Below are 22,613 nucleotides of genomic sequence, written 5' to 3' on the forward strand. Positions count from 1 at the left end.
AGGCCACCTAGCACTTGTACACAAAAAATGTATAAAATGTCATGGACAAGGGATTGTCTAAGCCAAAGCCCAACTTTGAAATTAACCATGACATTGAAATGAAAAATGCTTAAAAGAAAAGTGTACTTGTAGAAATAAAGCCTAGCTCTAGAATATCAAGATGTCTTATACCTTGATGATTAAAATAACCTTGGAATTAAATAACAAGTGTTGATGCAATAACATGAATCCATAAAAACTAATAGGAAATTTTAAGAACATGTTTTCATAATGGTTGTCGAATCTTTCCCCAATAGTGGGATGAGATGCCTTGAATTCTTGAATTCTTAAAATGATTCTTGCTCCATTTCTGCTTGAGGACATGAATGCTTTACTAAATGAACGGATTCTTCTTACTTTTGGTTACTAGAAAATGAGGGAGATAACATTGTACATATAAATCTCCAAGGCATTTTGTAGCTCTAAACTTGAAGGGGGCTAATGTGGGTTTGATAATCTCACTAAAATAAAAAAGATCATTGTATCATTAAAATTTCAACCCAATTTGTAGGGAATTGGATGAATGCAATGGTATGAAACAAGTTGACATATTTGATTCCTACCCAACTGTAGTTGTTCTATCCAATTATGTCTTAAATTTAAATCAGGGGTCAATTATGATGTTGAAATACTCAAAATGTCTATAACATTTGAGGTGTGATATTAGAATAAATAGAAGAAAAACATGTAATGACAAAATAAGGCTTGTGTATGATAGAGGCAATTGAATGGATTGAATAATTCAAGAGGCACACCTATAATAAAGGGCCCTCGTAGAAATGAAATTAATGGGGAGCTCCTATTTTAATATTTATTAATTAAATGCATATCGAAAAGTATATGGTGCATAGAAGAATAAACACACATTAAAATAGGTATTGAATAAGCATGGATTTAGACATATTATGAAGCATGTAAAATTTATGAAACTACAAGACCATTGTATGGATTTGTGATTGAACCAATATTTTATGTTCAAGATCATGGTATACCAAACTATGACCTTAAGCGACGAAGATAAATCAATAAATTAGAGTTACTCAACTTGATGTAAAAAGTTGAACATCTTATCAACCTTATGTCAAAAAGTAGTAAAAAGAGAATCTATAGGAAATTAAATGTAGTTCCTAAACTACTTTACCTTTTTAGAAATTAAAAAAATGATCTAATAGTTGAAAATTTTAGATTTCAATGTAGTAGTAGAAAAGTTTCAGGAAAAAGATAAAAAGTACACATATGTTTTACCACTTTAATCACAATCAAATGATGATATTGTTTCACAACATTCTACATATAAGTAGCATAATAATGTCCATATATGACACATATTTTTGTGTAACTTTTTTCCAACTAATTTTTTAATTATGAATTTCCTACTTCAATTTTTTTTTGGGAATAAAAAACTCTCGTATTTAACCACCTTAACTAATTCTAAGCTTTACAAAATTGAAAACTTTTTTTTGTCTTATAGTAGGAGAAGCATAGAATGTGACACATATTTTAAGGTTTCAGAAAGGTTAAACTGTTTGAAAGTTATAGTTGTTTTGAATCCATCTACCAATCAAGACTTTAGAGTTAACTAAATAAATAAGTAATAATTACTTTCTAAACTCAAATTTTGACAACAATTATATTGATGAAAAGCCGACAATTTCTTTAAGAAACCCTTTTCATTTGATCAAATTTTCGGTGAAAAAAGGTTGTTAGCGTCAAAGTCTAAAGATCAAAGGAAATATGATAAACAAATTTTTGGTTGAATTTTCACTTTTGGCATTCCAAAGCCAAAATCGAAGGCAAATACCAAGTCTAATAGGCTAATCGAATAATATTGGATTATTCGATTTAGCCTTGTAATTTTGAATTTTCCAAAATTTAAAATTTGGCATATAAGTTTGATTTTCAATTTTAGATTTTATCATTCATATTTTTAAATAGTATTATGCCATTATCATTTATATTACTATTGTATAATAGTATGCAATTAGTATTATATATCATTTTTTATTGGTAAATAGTCAAAGCCTAGAATATTTATTATCTATTATTAATGTTTTATGGATGTTGATTTTTATTATGTGTTAAATTTGAGTAGACTCAAACCCAATACCTCCCAAATGAGAGGCTCACAATTTACCATTGTGTTTTAGGCTCTTTCCTTATAACATTAGTATTATATAAATATTATTAATAGTACGATATTTAGTAATATTAGTATTATATTTAGTATTAAATATGATAATAGTAGTAATATATTGTTATTATATATATATTGTATTATATAAATTAGTGTTATACTATTATTTATATTTCTATTGTATAATAGTATAATAATAGTATTATATTAATAAATTAGTATTATATATGTATTATTATTTATATTATAATAATACCTTGAGGAGAAAGAGGAAGAAAGAGGGACACACACACACATATGTATATATGTAATGCCTACCCCTACTTGACTTTTCTAATTTGTTTTAACTGGATTCTTTTAGGCCTATTCTATTATTATGCTTTATGATTAGTAGTGCTAGATTACTGGAACTGATTACTTGTATTTCATATTCAGTTGAATATATATATATATATATATATATATATATATATATATATATATATATATATATATATATATATATATATATATATAGGTACTTAGTGCCTGTTATTTCAATTATTGAATGATAGTAGTTAGACGAATGATTTTTATGTGGTTTCTAGGGATACTTACCCCATACTTCCATGTGTATGGTGTGCATGTATGTTTTCTTTATGTTTAACATTTTTGGTGTGGTTGAGGAAGGGAGTCGTAGTCATGTGCTAGTTGAGATCTACGCGATGAACCACTTCCTTCCATTTCCTATTTAGTTTAGAATATTGTGTTTGTACATGTGTGTATTTTATGTAGATTGTAGGTACCAGGTATCAACTTCCCTAAATTGCCAAGATGAGCGTACCCTATTGCAATATTTCAATGGTATATGCGAAGAGATAACTCTTGAGTCAAAATCCTAAACCCTAAGCCAATTGTCCTAGAAAACAGGACAAGTTTCTAAGTTAGTTTACCCATCTGAATTTGTCAAGTGACGTGAATTTGAGATTTTAACCCTAGAGTTTGATTATGTTCTTTGCCTTCAGTTGAGTTGTCATTTTTGGTTTTGAGGGTATGTGGTGACTTTCTTTTATATTTAAATCAATTTAAAATATAATTTTATGGAAATTTTGTAAAGAAATTTGATATTTAATTATATTTAATTAATTGGGAAATTAATTAAATAAAAGAATTAAATTTAAAGATTTTATTAAAGTTATATTTTGACGTATTTATATTTATTTAATTTAATGATAATTATTTAGGAATTTTATTTTAATAATATACTCTAAGTAATGTTATTAATTAAGTTAATAAATATATTTGTTCTATTAACTATAGAGAGATTTAAAAAAAAAATACAATCACCAAGAGTCAAAACAAAGGCATAGCCTCACTCTGACACGAAAGAGGTAGGAGTACAACTAGAAAAGATCATATACGACAATAGCCCAAAGAAAGAAACAGAGCTAGTGTCGAGTATCAAAGTAGCTATCCACCCATGCGGTCCAACTGAGTGGGCCTTCCATCCAAACGATAATCTTCCACTCCTGGATCTGTGACAGTATAAAAATCTCGTCCTATCTGGTGTTATGATTCTTCTTAATAGCTTGGTTTAGCTTTCGACATGTGTGCTCAAACATTCGTAGATTATCAAGAGTCCTCCTCCATTGGTACCCATCTTTAAGCTCATAATAGAAGAATGTAGCTTGGCCATCCTTGAGAAATCTTTGTAATTTATCCTTTTCAATAATCATGGTGGTTTGAACTTGCAAAAATATTTTAAAATATGTGAGTTTATGATAAAACTTAGTAAGAACCCTTGGCTTACCTTAGTACTTTTCTTCATTCCTGCATTTCTAGATCTATCAAAGAATGTTAGAAGACAACATATTCTAGAAAAAATTAGCATCCTTACTAAGCTCTTTAATGTGACTCATAACAATTTCAATAATATTCACACTAAAAGGATAGTAAACACCAAAATAATTCCATACTTCTTTAGCAAAAAGGAAATCAAACAAAATATGTCTACCATTACCAACCACCCTGAAGATATTGCATAAATCAGAGTGTTGATTATCTCTTTTAACCAGAAGTCTATCAATTAACATAAGCCATTTAAAACATTGAATTTTTGGTTCAATAGGACTTTTTCAAATATAATCCAACAACTTATTCCAAGCTTTATGATCAAAAGAATAGTACCAGATTCTATTCAAATGAACAATAATATCCTCATTATCATCAATGACCTTATATATATTCTTAGCTTTAAGCTTGTCTAAGACCGTTCCATCTGGCCATTTACATTAAGGTGCCTATAAGAGTCCACATGATAGATTGAGGGAAGGTCTTTAGAAGCTTGCAGAATTAAATTATAATTCTTCTTTTGAGACTGAGGTAAATTAAATTTATTCTTGAGATCATCCTAAGGAATAAGAATATCATGCTCAAAGATGTCAACAAATTGAGTAATACTAGATTTAGCCCAGGACTTAGCAGAACATCATTGGTAGAGGGTAAGGGGTTTATTATTCATACTCAAGTTCCACCAAATGGAACTCTCTCCATGGAGTTGATTATCATTATAAAAATCATTATTGGCAATAAATCTTTGGACATGGTCCTAGGCATACCAAATAGATTTGAAAATGGCAGAACCTTGAACAATAACCAAAAATCTACCAACAATAAGGTCATAGAATGGGAGGTTCTTCCAAGATCTATCCTCCTTGGGGAAACCTCTCTCAATGTTGTGTCTAACCAACACTTTCCAAGGACTATCACCCTCCAAAGACTGAAAGATCCACTTGGCAGAAAGAGCTATATCTTGTAATTTGAGATCTTTTAACCCTATTCCACCTAAGGTCTTATTAGTATGACACCAATCCCATTTAACAACATGAGGTTTTCAATTGCCCTTGCCATCAGACCAAAGAAAATGCTTGATAGCCTTTTGAATTTCAAGAGTCTGGTAATTGTTGAACATCCAAGCAGAGGAGTAATAAATACTATAAGAAGACAACAGATTTTGACAAACTTGAATTCTTCGAGCAAGAGATAAGGATCTATGATACCATTTATTAATTTTATTCTCAATCTTAGCCTTCACCCAAGTGCACATGTCCTTTAAAGAAGGATCAACAGAGTAGGGTATACCAAGATACCTAACAACTTTTTTGGGACCTCCCCATTGAAAATTATGCTGAGGGAACCATTCAGGAGGTTGATCATCCCAACCCAAGAAAATAGACTTAGCCTGAGAAATCCTAGCACCTGAAATAGAACAAAACAAATCCAACTTGACTTGTAGATTTTTAAAATTGTTATCAGTGAACTCAAGAAAAAGAGCAGTGTCATTAGCAAAGTGGCTATTAATTATAAGCTCATCATTATTAGGAAGATACAAACCTCTAACTTCCAAAGAAAGAGTGTTATCTCTAAGAATGTAGTATAAAGCTTCAACATCAATAACAAATAAGGCAGGAGCCAATGGGCAGCCTTGCCTGATGGATCAACCAAGAGTGAAAGGGTCAGAAAGAGCTCCATTAATCTCAATTTGAGCACAAACATCTTTAAGCAGAGTTTGAACAACATTACAGAAATAAGGAGGAAAACCAAAAGAATGCAACATCATGATGATAAACTTCCACTCAACCCTATCATAAGCTTTCTCGAAGACAATAAGGAGAAAAATAGCATTCTGATGAGAACATTCAGCCCAATCCATGGCTTCCCAAGCAGTACTAAGATTCTTCAGGATGTATCTGCCTTTAATAAAGCCCATTTGAGTATTACTAACAAACTTAGGGAGAATGTGAACCAATCTAAGGGCTAAAACTTTCACTAATATTTTATAAGACACATTGAGGAGAGTAATAAGTCTCCAATTCTTAATAAGAGTCTTATCTCCTTCCTTAGGAAGGAGTTTAATAATACCCTTGTTGATCTCAGGACTAAGGGAGCTAGTACATATGACCTCATTATAAAGATCAAACATATCTTTGCTAATCCAACTAAGATTAGCCTTATAAAATTCAATAGGAAGCCCATCAGGCCTGGAGGCCTTGTCATATTTAAGGGCTTTAATATCCCCTTGGATTTCATCAATAGATATAGGGGTGGAGAGAAAATTGACATCATTAGTATCCAATTTAATAGGAAAAAGAGGTCTACATTTGGATCTAATCTCATCAACCTCCATGGAATTCTTAGATGAGAAAAGCTTACTATAGTACTCAACAAAAGCCAAGGAAATACATTCAGAGTCTGAAACTTCCTGATTATTAATAACAAGCTTATTGATAGACTCTTTAATTTGTTTCTGCTTAAGAAGATTAAAGAAAAATTTAGACCCACAATCCCCATGCTAGAGCTAGTTAACCCTTGATTTAAATTTTAGCTCCCTGAATTTTGGTTTGGTTGTGTTTGCTCAGGGCATCTTTGGTGGAAATCACCTAGTTCATGACATCCTGATTAGAAGGGTTAGCCTGAACATTATATTTAGTGATTTGAAGACTATAGTAGAGATATTTTTTAGTGAATATATAATCTTTGGCACACTTTTGGCCAATGGTTTGAAGAAAACCTTTCCAAGCCGAAAGGTTAGCCTTCCACATTATAGAAGTTGATGTTTCTAATGATTTGAATGGCACAAAGAACATCATCATCTTGAAGAAGATTAGTGTTCAACAAGAATTTAGGATAGGTGGGCTTCTGACGAACTAGCACCGAGTTCATACTAATACGGGTGAAAATAGGATGATGATCAGATAGGGTGGTAGTCGTGACCAAGACAATGTTACCTTTATTATCAAGAATAAAAGAAAAGAAGTCTTTGTTGCCATAAAAATGATCTAATCTAGAATATATCCTAGCTTGACTTTCTGGAAATTGCACCAAGTGTGCCATATTCTAGAATGAGTATCCTTATTATTCATAAGAGGATCAAACAAATTCTTTGACTTAATAAATTTAGACCAATAAATATTTTCATACTCTTTCCATCTGAATGGATTGCCACCAGATTTATCATTTTGGGACTCCACCATGTTGAAATCTCCCCCAAAAAACCAAGGTATATTAGGGAGAGTGGATAACCAATTCCAAAGGGAGATTCTAGATTTAGTATCATTAGGAGCATAAATAGAGAAAAAACCAATAGGTTTATTATTAATGTTCATAGTAAACCAGACAACCCTTTGACAGGGAGAAACACCACTATCAAAGATGAGTGTACCCCATTTGGGATTAACAAGGGCAACAATTCCACCTTTACCCTCGTTGTGGTTAGAGTAAAACTTAATAGCATCTTTCTAGATAAAATTAAGGTTAGTTTCAAGAGTGAAACTAGTAGCTTTAATCTCTTGCATCATAAACAGATCAACAGAGTTAAAAGAATTTAAAACATTCTTAACAACATATTTCCTATCCAAAGACTCGAGCCCCCTAACATTCCAAGATAAACAATTCATTGGGACACATTGAAATGATTTTGGCATGCATTTTCAACATTCATTATGGGACTACTGGGATTATCCCTACATTTCTTGCTCACAAGTTTATTTTTAGATCTCGATGGCCTTCCACGCCTTTTTGTGGATAAGGTATCTACCTTAGGAAATTCATCAAAATCATACAACTCCATATCCATATTAAGCTCATTCTGAGGTGACTTAGTAGTAGGAATAACTCCCAAAATATAATCATCAGTGATTTCCTTAAAAACTTTTGGTGGTAACTTAGGAGGGTTCAAAACGGGTTTGATAGCTTCAATAGTCAGAGTAGGAAACTCAATCATGTCAACACTTGGAGGAGGAATAATTGTAAGAGGAGCATCGGATAAATCTTTAAGGTTCATGGGTTTAGGTAACCCAAGGTAATCCCCTTCCTCTTCTTCCTATTCCTAACCAACGTAAAGCCTTCATCAATATTAGGCCTTGACACTCTTTCTGGAGGAGGTAAAAGAGGCAAAGCAGGAGTAATCTGGGTATTACCGGAGGATTCTAGAATTTTCTTAGTAGGTTGGTCTTCAGAAGATGAAAAAATAGAGGGGTTAACTGGCATTGTGGGGTTAGGAGAACGAATAGGGCTACTGGTGGGTTTAGTAGAAGATTTCTTAATGAGGGGGCAATCTCTTCTCTAATGACCTTCTTTCCTACATAGAAAACAAGCATTCAGCCCCCCTAAAACTTCAATAGGGAAAAAAAAATTTTCATTAAGCACATTAATATTAATCTTAGTAGAAATTTCTTTGTCAGGGAGAAGCAAGATAAGAACCCTAGCATCCGTTTGTGGAACAAGTCTAACTGTTTCATCCATCCGGACAATCTTGCCCAGATTTTCCAATTAATGAGGTAAAAAATGCCAAAGAAAGGAAGGGGTATTCTTCACAAGGATCCATCTGAGATTTGAAAGAGCCAAAACTTCCTCATGGACAGCTTTAGGGGTCCAAGCCAAAGCACGGAAGGAGGTTAATCCAACCACCTAGTATTGTTAAAAATGTCTTGTGAATTACTTAAATAAAAGAATAAAATTTAAAGATAAAGTTATAGTTCTAATTTAGGCATATTTATAATTATTTAATTTAATAATAATTTATTTAGGAGTTTTATTTTAATTAATAAACTCTAAATAATATTATTACTTAAATTAATAAATATGATATTAAAAATGTCTCATGATTAATTAAAGTGAGGAAGAATTTTTTTTTTTGTTTTTTTAAATCAGTAAACAGCCAAAGGCCTTGATAAATTTTATTAATTGAAATAGTGAGAAAGAAAATTAATTTAATAAAGATATTTTAATTTAAATTGCTCAAAGTTGTTGCATGAAAATTTTATATAGAAAATTCAATATTTAATTATATTTAATTAATTGAAAAATTAATTAAATAAAATAATTAAATTTAAAAGATTAAATTAAAGTTCTAATTATAGCATTTTTTTTAATTTAATAATAATTATTTAAAAGTTTTATTTTAATAATAAACTCCAAATAATATTATTAGTTGAGTAACAAATAGATTAAAAAGAAAATATTAAAATATGTGGATATTTGATGAATTAAAAACTAATTAAATTTATGCTTAAAATAAAAAGGTTTAAATTTAGAAAATTGGCTAAAGAAATATTATAATATGTTGTTATTTAATTAATTAGAAATTAATTACATATGTACTTCAGTTTAAAATATTTATTTTTAAAGTCTAATGTAAGAAGTTGGATAAAAATAGAATTAAAATATTAAATTATTAAAGATTTAATATTATTTTATTATGATTGTTTAATTAATAATTATTAAATTAGAGTTGCATTTAAATAATGAGCTTTAATTATTCTTATTAATTTAAATAATAAACTATGCTTTAAATAGTGCTTACACTAATTAACAAGTGGAGGAAAACAAAATATAAAAGAATATTTTAATTAAAAAGTTCTTTAAATGTGTATGAAAGAATTAAATTTAAAAGATTTGATTAAAGTTCTAATTTAGGCATATTTATATTTATTTTATTTAATAATAATTTATTTTAAGGATTTTATTTTTAATAAAATCTAAATTATATTATCAATTAAATTAATAAATATTATATTTAAAATGTCACATGATTTAATAAGGGAGAGAAAGCTTTAATTTAATAAAGTTTATTTTAATTAAATTGAGAAAGTTTGTGCATGAAAATTAAGATATTGTAATCAAAGACAAAGAGTTTTCACATGATTGCATGATCAAAGCCTTGATTTGGGGGGAAAACTCTTTATTAAGGAAATTAGAGCTATTTTCTAGATACACAGGTTTGGAGGAGCCAAATTTTGAGAATAAGGTTTCTGAAGGAAAAAGAAGATTTTTGTGTGTTTGTGCGTTCATTGTTTTAGCATCAGATCCAAGAAGGATCTTGTGGGTTTGTACAGTAGTTGCTCATTCTTTGAATTCCTATCTTCTTTATGTCTATTGTGTTTTTGTTTTCAGAAGTTCTTTGGGTTGAAACTCTTGTTTGAGAAAATTGATTTCCATTATAGAATTTTCTATGATTTAATCTGAAAACTTTAGTAAATATTGAACTTTGGGGTTTTCAAAACCTAATGAATTATGAAATTCACTTTTGTATGCACTTTATGTAACATGTGGTTTACTGGTGTTGGTTTCGAGTTTGACTTAGCTTTGGCCAGTCAGGATGTTTACCAGAGGCTAGGGAGTTCTATTTTGTGATTTCATGATGATGTTTTGATCTTGATCTTTTATATGGTAATGTGTCTAGTATGCTCTATGAGATGTTTTAATGCATTGATTGTTATTGTTTTCCAATGTTCTTGTGTGAAACTGAGGTGAATGGTGTAACCTATTTGATATAATCTTTGAGTCTTTGATCAATTGTATTTGAATTGCTTTCCAGTTGCTTTTTATAGGACTGAGGTGTTTGTATGATTTGTTCTTGGTGATGTCATATTATGACATAGATTGGTTTATGTATACTTCATTTTGGGATCAGTCCTATTAGGATGATCATATTGGTAAAATTCGTGATTATGATCAGTGTTTTTCAATACTTTTTAGTTGCTTGTTTAAGAACTGATGTATTGTATGTAGTCTTTTTTGATATTTTGATTTTATTGAGCTTAGGGTAGGTTATCTATATGTTATGTCGGGAAGTGGCTTGCAATGGAGGCCAAGGCCCAAAGTGGCTAATAGGGTAACCCATTGTAATTTGTTTAATAAGTGAAAACATTACACTAAATGGGAATAAAATGAACCTAATAAGAGTCTTTGTATTTCTTTGTCCATGCCTTGAGTGCTAGTATAGACTAGGATGGGAGTAGAGAGAATGCTTGGTTGTGACCATGCATCATCAGTATGTCTTGTTAGTACGAAAGGATACTAGTACCACATAGTCACTAGGGGGTCAAGGTCAAGTTAGACTACATGGGTAACTCTAGCGTTGATTCGTGCAATGACACTTGCCTATTTGCATAGTAGATTTCCTATGAGTCTATGTTGCCTCTAGGATTAGTTGATACTTGTGTCTTGGTACCTTTGAGTTACATTGCTTTCAAGTGATTCCTTGAACCTAGATGTTGGATTTGATTATTGAGTTTGTTATCTTGTTTGGGACTTGAGACTATCTCCTCAGCATAGTGGGAGTAGACCTTTTTGGGTTCCACGAGGTTGGGTGGTAGTGCTTTTTCTTATACCATTGAGATCCAACCATCAGATACTGTTTTTGGATGTGTTTGTGTAGATGTTCCTTCCTATCTGTTCTTGTATTTCTATGATGGATGGTTATACTTGGTGTATTGCATTTGATTTCATAGATCTTAAGAGATGGTGTAATTTATTTCAACCTTTTATACCCTGTAACCTATACAGTGGATGATTGTGCATTTTATTTATTGCCAAGTGGCATCATATATAATTGTATATTATTTAAATGGATTCATACTAGTATATTATTGTTTAATGTGGATTTATTATTTATTAGATTTATTATTAATTAAACTAAAATGTGATTCAACATCATGGGACACTTAAGAATTGTAATCTGTTTTATGGTATGTGCTTATGTGAATGTTAATTGCCTCTGCTATGTTACAACTATTGTTGTTAAGTTATTATCTTTAACTTTAAAAAAAAATGGTTGGCAAACTTAGTAAAAATTTAGGTTAATTCTTTTGGATCCCTTTGTGGGGTGTTACAATATATATGTGTATATACATGTGTGTGTGTGTGTGTGTGTGTGTGTGTGTGTGTGTGTGCGTGCGTGCGTGCGCACGCGCACATGCACGCACATGCGCGTACATACACACACACATAGAGAGATAATTGAATACTAATTTATTAAGATAATATATTTAAATATGTAATTTATAATAAATTGTGTAATGTAAATCTAATAATAACATATTAATTCATATAATAGAATACTAAATATATTTAATATAATATAAAAAATTAATAATAATATATTATTTAAAATACTAAATATAACACTAATATATTAACATAATATAATATATTTAAATATATAATTTATAATATAGTATATAATTAAATAATAATAATAATATTTTATTAATTTATATAATATAATAGTAATATATATTTAATATCATTTAAATACTAGTAATATATTAATATCATATTCAATACTAATATTACTAAATATCATAATAATATTGGGAAGTTAATTCTATCATAATAAATATTACTAAGCTAATTACTAAATGCCATATAATAAATGATTTTTTTTCAAAGGTGAGCAATTAGCTTCCCAATAAAAAGCCCATAAATGAACATGATGTACTTGAATTCTTGTTTATGGCTTGGCTACCCAAATTCCTTTTTATGTTCTTACCAAATGATATATGAGACACAACAATGGAAGGGCTTAATTTTGCATCACTATCTTCATTAGGTGTCATCTTCACCTAAATATGATCGCTACATATGTTTGCATGCATATTTCTTTTTAGGTGGGTTATTCTTTGACACAAGGTAGGATGGTAGAGTGAACCAAGAAGACCCTCACCAACCACCTTGTGAAAGTATACATATGGAAGCCAATACAAAATACAAAATATTACAAGCTATACTAAAATTCCAATGTGGGTATGCTGAGACAATTCCACTACAATGTACCAAGCATAAGGCCTACCTGGTTGTAGCCATATGCAACATAATTACTAAGAGAAATCTTAGAATCTCAAGATTATAAAGATAAAACTATGTTATCTTTCCTCTACTATCATGATGACTGCTTACTCTAATCCTAGGTCTAAAATATATGGCCTTTAAGACCACAAGTCAGCTTGATAGGAGCATTTATTATAAAATATAGGTTCTACACCAAAGAGGGATCAGAGGTCAAACAATTAAGCAAACCAACATATGTAGACACCAAGATAGGTCCATGTATGATCTAAGAAGATGTCTCCAAGGTCGTAGAAATCCATAAAACCTAATGAACCTCACAAAAGACAATAACTGCACGTTATTTGATATGCTAGAAATAATCACCCTTTAAAGAAAGAGAATATAACTCTTCAACAAGATGGAATTAAGTTCTCTAAATATAGGATGATGATCCACAATAGGCCTAAATTAAGAATTCAACTATGTAGAAAGGAATAATTCAAACAGAAAGGATTATTCCTATAATAACAAACTCATACAAGAAAACAAGAAAATATTTTTTGGTTGATGCAAGATTTCCAAAGAATCCAAGATGCTCTTGCATTAGACACTTGGGTGAATAAGGACTGATTTTCCCATAAGGAATCCCTAATATTATGATAAGAATCATAAAGATCCAACTCAACTTGAGTTATCTAAGAATTGTCTTCAATTAGTTTATTCTACCAATGAACTAGATATTCCTTGTAGAATTTTCCTCTATTTCTTTTGCTTATTTTGGTATCCAAGATTCGTTCAATTCCTTCTATCTTCTTCTTAGAATAATTAGGATTATTTTTTATCTCTTCATTAGTTTCAAAATATTCATAGATATCTGAAATGTTGAATATAAGTGAAATGTCCATGTCCTCAGGTAATTCAACTTCAAAACAATTTCTATTATCTAGTTTCCTCAAGATCTTATAAGGTCCAAATTTCCCCATCTTCAACTTACTATACATGTCCCATCTAGAAATATGTTCTTCAAATGTACCATTACTTCATCTCCAACCTCAAAAGTTATATTTCTTCTCTTCTTATCTTTTCTCTCCTTATATCCCTAATTAGTGTTATCCAAATTGATTTTCACTTCTTGATGAAAATTCTTCATAATGTCTATAAATTCTCCTGCTTCAACACTAATCTTCATTTTAACATTCAAATCCATCAACTTAGTAGTCCCTCTAGGATGCATGTCATTCACTATCTCAAAAGACGTTTTCTTAGTACTTCTATTTATTGAATTTTTATATGAAAACTTCAAATTGCAACTAGTAGGCTTATCTCCAATCAAGCATCTTAGTAAGTTACCCAAACTTCTGTTCACAACTATAGTTTGTCCATCTATCTGTGGATGAAATGTAGAACTAAAATTAAGCTCAATATTCAACCTTTACTAAAGTTTCTTCCAAAAGTAACCAATAAACTTAGTATCTCTAACTGACTAGGTTGACCTAGTCTAGGACTAGGTTGACCTAGACCTAGTCTTTCTAGGACTTGGTTGACCTCAACCTAGTCTAGGACTAGGTTAACCCAAGTCAACCTAGTCACCTATAGTTGCGAGGTTTGGGGCCCGAAAGTCCTCAAGTTCACTAATTAATTAATTTTAATCCCTCGGTGACCTGATTTATTTTCTCACCCAAAAACTAGTATAAAAAAGGCTTGGGTGATTCATTTTCATATCTCATCTCATTATCACAAGACACCCACAAGGCATTAAGAAAGAAAGGAAAGGGGTTTAAGAATTCAAGTATTCAAGCAAGCAAGTTTCTTCAAGCATTAAAAGATCTTTTGTTAGCATTTCCTCTTCAAGATCTAGCATATTGTTGGCCATTAAGGGAGGAGATCTACATTAAAGATTCATTATCTTCTTCATTTATGTACATTTACATCCATGGCTCCATGATTTGGGTATGGTAGATCCATTACAATTGTGGAAATATCTTACATCCTTCATACCAATTTCAAGATCTGCAAAATATATCATGATAAATCCTTATTGACAAGGAGTTCTACAAGAAAGGTAAATATTTAAGTTTATCTTGTCTCCTTGAAATTTACATTTATCATTTATGATTAATTCTTTAACCTAGGGCTTGACCAAGGCAAGCCGTCCCTCAACAAAACCGCCAAAAACCTTCTTTTATGTGTTTATCTATAGGATATTAGTCAGAGCTTACAGATCTGGAACCTACTCTTTAGGATATTTCTAGAGAAGTTTGTTGCAAAGTTTTTGAACTATGTCAGCTTGGTTATAGAGCACCCTTCCACATTGACCTAGACCTTTAGTGTCATTCTCTAGAGAGATTTTTTAGTTTTGTTCCTTTCATCATTTCATTTTGAGATCTGTGGACTAATGTTCAGAAAATTGTTTAGAGTTGTGACTTTTGGAGATAAAATACATCTTCCTCTATGCCTTTAAAGGTGTGTCTTTCCTTTTGTATTTCTTTTCATATCTTTAACCTAGATCTATATCTTAATTGGGAAAAGTGTAATTACATAGCATCTAGATTTACATTATTTAAGCAATTAGTTCAATTTCATATTCACGTTATCCTATGAAGGGTCAAAGAGTGCATTTCCTTGTATTGCATTCCCCTTCATAATTCAAATTTATTATTTGCATCCTTCATCCTTTGGGTTATAGCTAATATAATTTGGATCATAAGTGGAACCATATTTTAAAATTCTCCCCTTCCCTTTCATACATATTTGAATGGCTTAGTGGTCCAGATAAGAAGAGACCTACAATCCTATTAAAGTGCCTCCCTTTTTTACCTAAAAATTTTGGTGAACCTAATATCATGCCTCTTTATTATTGGAGCTAGATTATCTACATTAGGTATTTACCTTCTTTTGATGAACCCAGCCGCTTACTCCTTGCTTTTGGAGTTAGATCTTTCATAAACTTTATTTTCTTTTGTATTGACTTCCTATGGATTTTAGGGTTAGAATTGTTGATCTCCCTTATTTCTCTCTTTAAATTGGTTTCTTTAATGTTCATCTAGAAGAATTTGGAACTATTTTTCATGTATTTTGCAATATTGAGTATGTACTTTTCATGCTTTATTATTCAAATGCTTATGGGATCTTGCATACATTTTAATGAATCAATGATTAGTGAGATCTACTCTATATGTAGTTATCATTTTTTTATGTTGCACAGATATTTTAAAGAATTTTCTAAATATTATTCCCTTATCTTTGATATTAAACATCACCCTCCTATCAGTTTAGATTTACCATATGGATGTGTGTGGCATATTGATATTGACACTTCTCCTAATATATGCCTTATCTATGAGGATGCATATCTTGAGAGTAGTTATGTACCTTCTTTTAATCATTTCCTCTTAATGGACCTTGCTTTAATGTATGATCATTCCCCTATGGTTTGTTTTATTGATAGTTATGTTCCTTTCACTGATAATGCCACTCTTTGGGATGAACCTCTTGATGCCAATATTGACTATTTTCTTCCTCACAAATAGTTAACACAATTGATACCTTTTCCTTTAAACATAAAAAGCTTCATGCTTCTTCTTCTCCTAGTTTATATCCTTCTCTTAGTGATATTTTAGAGAAAGAGGAAGACATTATAAATACTTTTATCAATGTGACCTTGCCTTCATTAGATGGTCCTAGTAGAGATGCATTATTAATGAACATCCATAATCCATATTCTAAGGATTCCTTTCGAAAAAAGGATAATGGAAATTTCCTTAATGATCTCCCTTCTATGATGAGTCTATGGAGAAGAAAGATCTTGATCAAGTTAATGTTTCTCAACCTATACTCACTCGTAATAGTTACCCTTCATCAAATAAACCTCTTATCATCCTTAAGGGTTTTCCTTCCATAACTCTTAAAGGGGAATCTAGTGATTCGAAGGATTATCATATTGTGTCTCACACCTATCATAAAATGAATAATCCCTAGCTTACTAGTTATCTTCCACCTTCTCAACCCATTCTTCCTCCTCCACCTTGTCTTTCTCAAAATCTTGAGTTGGATTATTATTTGGTATCGCGGTTACATAATACCCTTGCCAAGATTTCTCTTTGGGAACTTCTTCAAACATCTCCTACATATCATGAAGCTTTGAAAAATGCTTTATGCACTCTTCCAACTCTATCTCCTAATCAAGATAATATCAATTCCTTTCTACAATACATGAATGCTACATCAATCCCACCTTAAATTGAATTTACTCATGGTGACTTAACTCCTAAAGAGATTCAATATTGGTATGATGCTCTTATAGTAGTTGTTCTAGTCAATGGTAACCTTATTTTTTGAACTCTAGTTGATAATGGATTAGGGCTTAATGTTTGTAGTATGGATATGCTCACATAAACTAATGTTCATCTTTCATATACCAAACCTTATAGCAGTTATATTCATGACTTTGATAATGTTTCTAAGAAAACTTTAGGTGTCATCACTTTACCTATCAATGTAGGTCTAATTATTTTAGATACTCATTTTTATGTTATGCCTGGACCTATCAATTACAATATTCTTTTTGGTAGACCTTGGTTACATTTTATGCATGTTGTTCCTCCAACTCTTCATCAAAATGTCAAATTTATCTATAATAATGTCATATACACTCCTCATGTGGATACTAAACCAAATAGTTGTCTAAATATTGATGAACAACATATCAAGAATCTAATGATGATTCTCCTTCTACAAGTACCCTTCTAGGTGTTGATTACGAATCCTTAGATTTCACACCAACCTTTATTGGGGAATATAGAGTTAATTACTTGTCATTCATGAGAAATTTTGTAGCTCCTCTCTTCACCAAGCTTGTTTCTACTTCCACTCATGATGAATATTGTGATAAAAATAATATGCCCTTAGGAAATTTGAGGCATGGGAACTCTTTTAACCATTGTCGATCATAATTTAAGATGTGCACAACAAAGTATTGAATCCCATTCTTTGTCCACATCCTCTCACATATCTTCTCCTACTAATTAAGGAACTTATTTTTCCTAAAATTCTTTGTGCTAAGGTGATTAGTAGGCCTAAATGTTGAGAGAAACATAGTAAAAATAATTATGAATCTTTTTTTTTCATGTATATCACCATGTTGGAAATATAGATGGAGTAACTTAGGGTGGGGAGGGGTGAATCAGTTACCACAAAAACAAATCCACAGATCCCTTGGATGTCTAATAAGAAAACTTACTACTATCACTCGGTAAACATACAAAAAAATGTTGTAACTTGTAGATGTAGTGTATGTTAACTTCAACAGATCTTAAACATTCATAGTGATTAATATGCAAGCATAAAAGAAATAACATAAACACATGAGACACCAAATTTAACGTGGAAACCCAATATGGAAAAAATCACCAAGTAACTAGCTACTGATTTTCACTCTTCTAAAGTGAGCCCTATTAGGAGCCAACCTGGTTAAAGGTTATAATACATGACTATTAGGTGTGACCTTGTTAGAGGATTTAATCACTGTGTAAGGAGTGGCATTGCAAAAGGTCTTTAGAACAATTCAATTAAACTGTCACCTTGTTAGAGAATTTATAAATGGTTGTTAAACCAACTCTGCTAGAGATTTAGAAATCACTACTACAATGGTGCGAAAGTAACAATGAAATGACCTGAATGAGATGCAACTAAATTGTTGATATAGATCTCTATTTTGCTTCACTAGATCCTTCCTGATCAACTGTAACTTTTCTTCTTCTCAAGGATATCTGACCAAACTTCAAATTTTTCTCACACTTTCCTCTTCAAACAATCAATACACTTGCATACTCGCTCATTCATACTTTAGAATTCTCAACTTGACCTTTCATATATACCTTTCAAATTATCAAGTCATCTCATTTACAATTTACAATTACCAATAATCATTACCTCAGTCGGCTTGAATCAATACTTAAAAAAATTAAACTTTATTTCTTAAATTAACAAAAATCCTTCATTAGCTGACCCTACTCAGTAAACATTGTTCTAGCAATGATTTTCTATGTTAACCAATAGAAGCTCAGTTAACACTAGGAACCTTACAAAATCCTTTGGAGACCGAGTGAACTCAATAAACACTAACTTTCCTTTGTTAACCATAAGAGCTCAATTAACACTACTTTCTTCCTCATTTTCCTTTGATGCCCAAGTGAGCTCAATAGATATTGTCTACGTAGAGTAATGTCCAGGAATGCTCAGTAGATGCAAAAAATCACTTTGCTAACCAACTGAGCTCTGTAGACACTGAGAATTTCTTTACTGACCAACTGAGTTTGGTGGACACTAATTGATAACTGATTTGACATTTGTGTAACATCAAAGACAACACATAATTAGACAATTGTATCCCTCTTTGACATTGATGCCAACACAAAATGTCATAGCACAATGAAATTTAAAAACAAGTCTTTCTTTGATAGAAATTTTCTCCCTCTTAGATTTTATGCCACAAACATCTCTAATGCGGTAATCTCCATCTATAAAGGAATTACATAACTTCTTTTCCAAATAGTAAACTCTCCCCCCAAACAATTCAAATTTAGGAAAAGATATTACAGTAAACTCTCCTTCTTTGACAACACATACCAAATGAGTATCAATGTACCTTGAGTACTAATTCATATACAATATTCCCTTGACTATGTTGCATCAACTGATAGATCTTTAACTTGGTTCCTATTGATGCATCACTAAAACTTTATTTTAGTGAGCTTCAGATAGGGGAATGGCCCTTAACTTACCTCTTAGATACAAGAATGCATCCTTGGGTAATGGCTTGGTGAATATGTTTGCAATATGTTCTTTTGTATGGAGATATTCTAATTTGATCTCCTTGTCCTACACCAATTCTCTGACAAAGTGGTACTTTATAGCAATGTGTTTGGTTTTGGAATGCATCACTAGATTCTTTGATATGTTAATTACACTTGTATTATCACAAAATATAACAACTAGTTCTTTGATTTCAACCTTCATGCCTTCCAGAAACTATTTAAACCAAATAATATTTGAACAATTCACTACTACTGCAACATACTCTACTTTAGCTATAGATTGGGATGTGCAATTTTACTTTTTGCTTGTCCAAGATACCAACTTTTTTCAAAGAAAGAATGCTCCACCACTTGTACTCTTTCTACCATCAATGTTTCTTTTCCAATCAACATTAGTAAACACTTTTAAGTCCAAATTTCCTCCAAGTTTATACCACAAGTCATAATCTTCAGTTCTTTTCAAGTATCTCAAGATCCTTTTGATTGCCATCATATGATTTTCTCTAGGTTTTGCTGAAAATCTTGCCACTATACCAACTGCAAGAGAAATATCAAGCCTTGCATGAACTACATACTGTAATTTTCTAATCATTGATCTATATAAGGTTTGATCTACCTCTTTTGAATCATCATCTTTAGTAAGTTTTAGTCCAGTACACATGGGGGTTCCAACTAGTTTACAATATTCCATACCAAAATTCTTGAGTATCTCCTTGATGTACTTAGACTGAGTGATGTAGATACCATTCTTGCTCTGTTGTATCTGAAGACCAACAAAGAAATTAATCTCACCAAAAATAGACATTTCAAATTATTTGTTCATTTTCTATGAAAATTCTTTGCATTGATCATCATTCCCTATAAATAAAGTATCATCTACAAATATTTCCGCCAAGACAATCTTGTTATCTGGTCCTTCTTTGATGTACAAACTACTGTTATCATTAGTTTTCTAGAAATCAATCTGAATAAGATAGTTATGCAATCTCTCATACCATTCTCTAGGGGCTTGTTTCAGACCATACAATGCTTTGTGTAATTTGTAGACCATGTCCTTTTTGTCTGGATCAACAAAACCTTCAGGTTGTTCAATGTAGACTTCTTCATCAAGAATACCATTGAGAAATGTTGATTTAACATCCATTTGATATACCTTAAATCCTTTATGTGATGCATATGCAAGTAAGGTCCTGACACCTTCCAAACTTGCAACAGGAGCAAAAGTCTCAACATAATCTATGCCTTCTTCTTGAGAATATCCTTTTCACACCAATCTAGCTTTGTTTCTTAATACCTTACCATCTTTATTCAATTTATTCCTAAATACCCATTTTATTCCAATCACATTTTTATCTTTAGGCCTAGGTACAAGAGTCTAGGTTTTTTTCTTCTCTATTTGTTCTATCTCTTCATTCATAGCCTCAATCCAACTTTCATTTTCCAATGCATCTTTGACATTTCTAGGTTCAAAATCAACAAGTAAACAAGTACATTTTAGCTTACTTATTGTCATAGAACCTTCTAATTAGTCTCCAATAATTTGATCTGGTGCATGATGTTTCCTGACATACTTGGCCAATACAGGTTCCTTGTCTCTTGAATGAATTGCATTTTCATCCTCTTGAACTTCAACTTTAGGTTTTGGCTGCTCAGACTTGGTAGGCATTGGCTCGGTAGCTTCAGAATGTGACTCGAGTTCTTGGAACTTGGTTTGAACTTATTGCAACTTGGTGACTAAGGAAGACTCAAGAATACAAGTCTCTTGATTGATAGATGTATCTAGCATTGTATCAGGTTCAATGAAAACAAATCTCCTATAATCTTTTGGTTCCTTTTTGCTTTCTTCTTCAGTCCTTTCTACAAACTTGTCAACTTTCACATGTGCACTTTCTATGATTTTGTGAGTAGACAAATTCAAACATCTATATGTCTTACTTTTGCAAGAATATCCTAAAAATATACCTTCATCACCCTTCACATCACATTTTCTTTTTCTAGATTCTTTCAAGATGTAACATTTACTTCCAAATACTTTTAGGTAAATTGTATTGGGTCTACAACCATACCATAACTCATAGGGGGTTTTAAATGAGTCCTTCTTCAACTGTTCTCAGTTTAAGGTATGAACTCTAGTGCTAATAACTTTCTTCCAGTTTTTGATAGCACTGTTCTTTTCAATCATTAGAGTCCTTGCACAATCCATGATAGATCTATTCTTTCTTTCAGCTATTCCATTCTGCTTGGGAGTTCTAGGAGCTGATACTTGTCTTTTGATTCCTCTTTCAATGCAAAAGTTATTGAATTCATTGGAGATGAATTCACCACCTCTATCTAATCTCAAGCATTTCATTCTTTTCCATTTTTCCTTCTCTACTCTTGCCTGTAGACACCTAAAAACCTTTAGAAAATAAAGTATTTTTATTTTTTGAAAAAATCTCTGATGACATCATCATTTATTAATTAATTATTTAATTAATTAATTAATTAATTTTTATGCCATTAAATCCCTTTATCTTAATTAAAAATATTTAATTAAGGAATCCCTCCCAAAAATGTTTAAATCTTATTTAAACATTATTTCCTTATTTATTAATTATTTAATTAATAAATTGACCAAAAATCCTAAAATAAATAAAAAATTTATTTTTTGCCCAAAACTTGGCCAATTTCCTTATGACCAATAACCTCTTCCAAAATCTTCTAATCCTTCTTTAATTTTGATTAAAGGCTAATCCCATCATTTCCTACCCCTAATCCCAACTAAAAATATTTAATTAAGATTAAATATTAATCCTCATGTTTATTAAAAAAGTTTTAATAAATATCTCCTCAACCCAAACCCTTGAAATAAATAAAACTTTATTTATTTCTTAAAAATCTAATTTATCCTCATCCTAAGAAGTTCTAGACTCTTCTAGAAAGTCTTCATCCTCATCCTAGGAAATTCTAGACTATTCTAGAAAGTCTTTATCCTCATCCAAAGTCTAGACTCTTCTAGAAGATGTCTTTAAACCTAATCCTAATCCCCTCCTAAC

The sequence above is a fragment of the Cupressus sempervirens genome, chromosome 1 (assembly GCF_028749045.1).
Source record: "Cupressus sempervirens isolate cs-2001-9-10 chromosome 1, ASM2874904v1, whole genome shotgun sequence".
Taxonomy (NCBI): domain Eukaryota; kingdom Viridiplantae; phylum Streptophyta; class Pinopsida; order Cupressales; family Cupressaceae; genus Cupressus; species Cupressus sempervirens.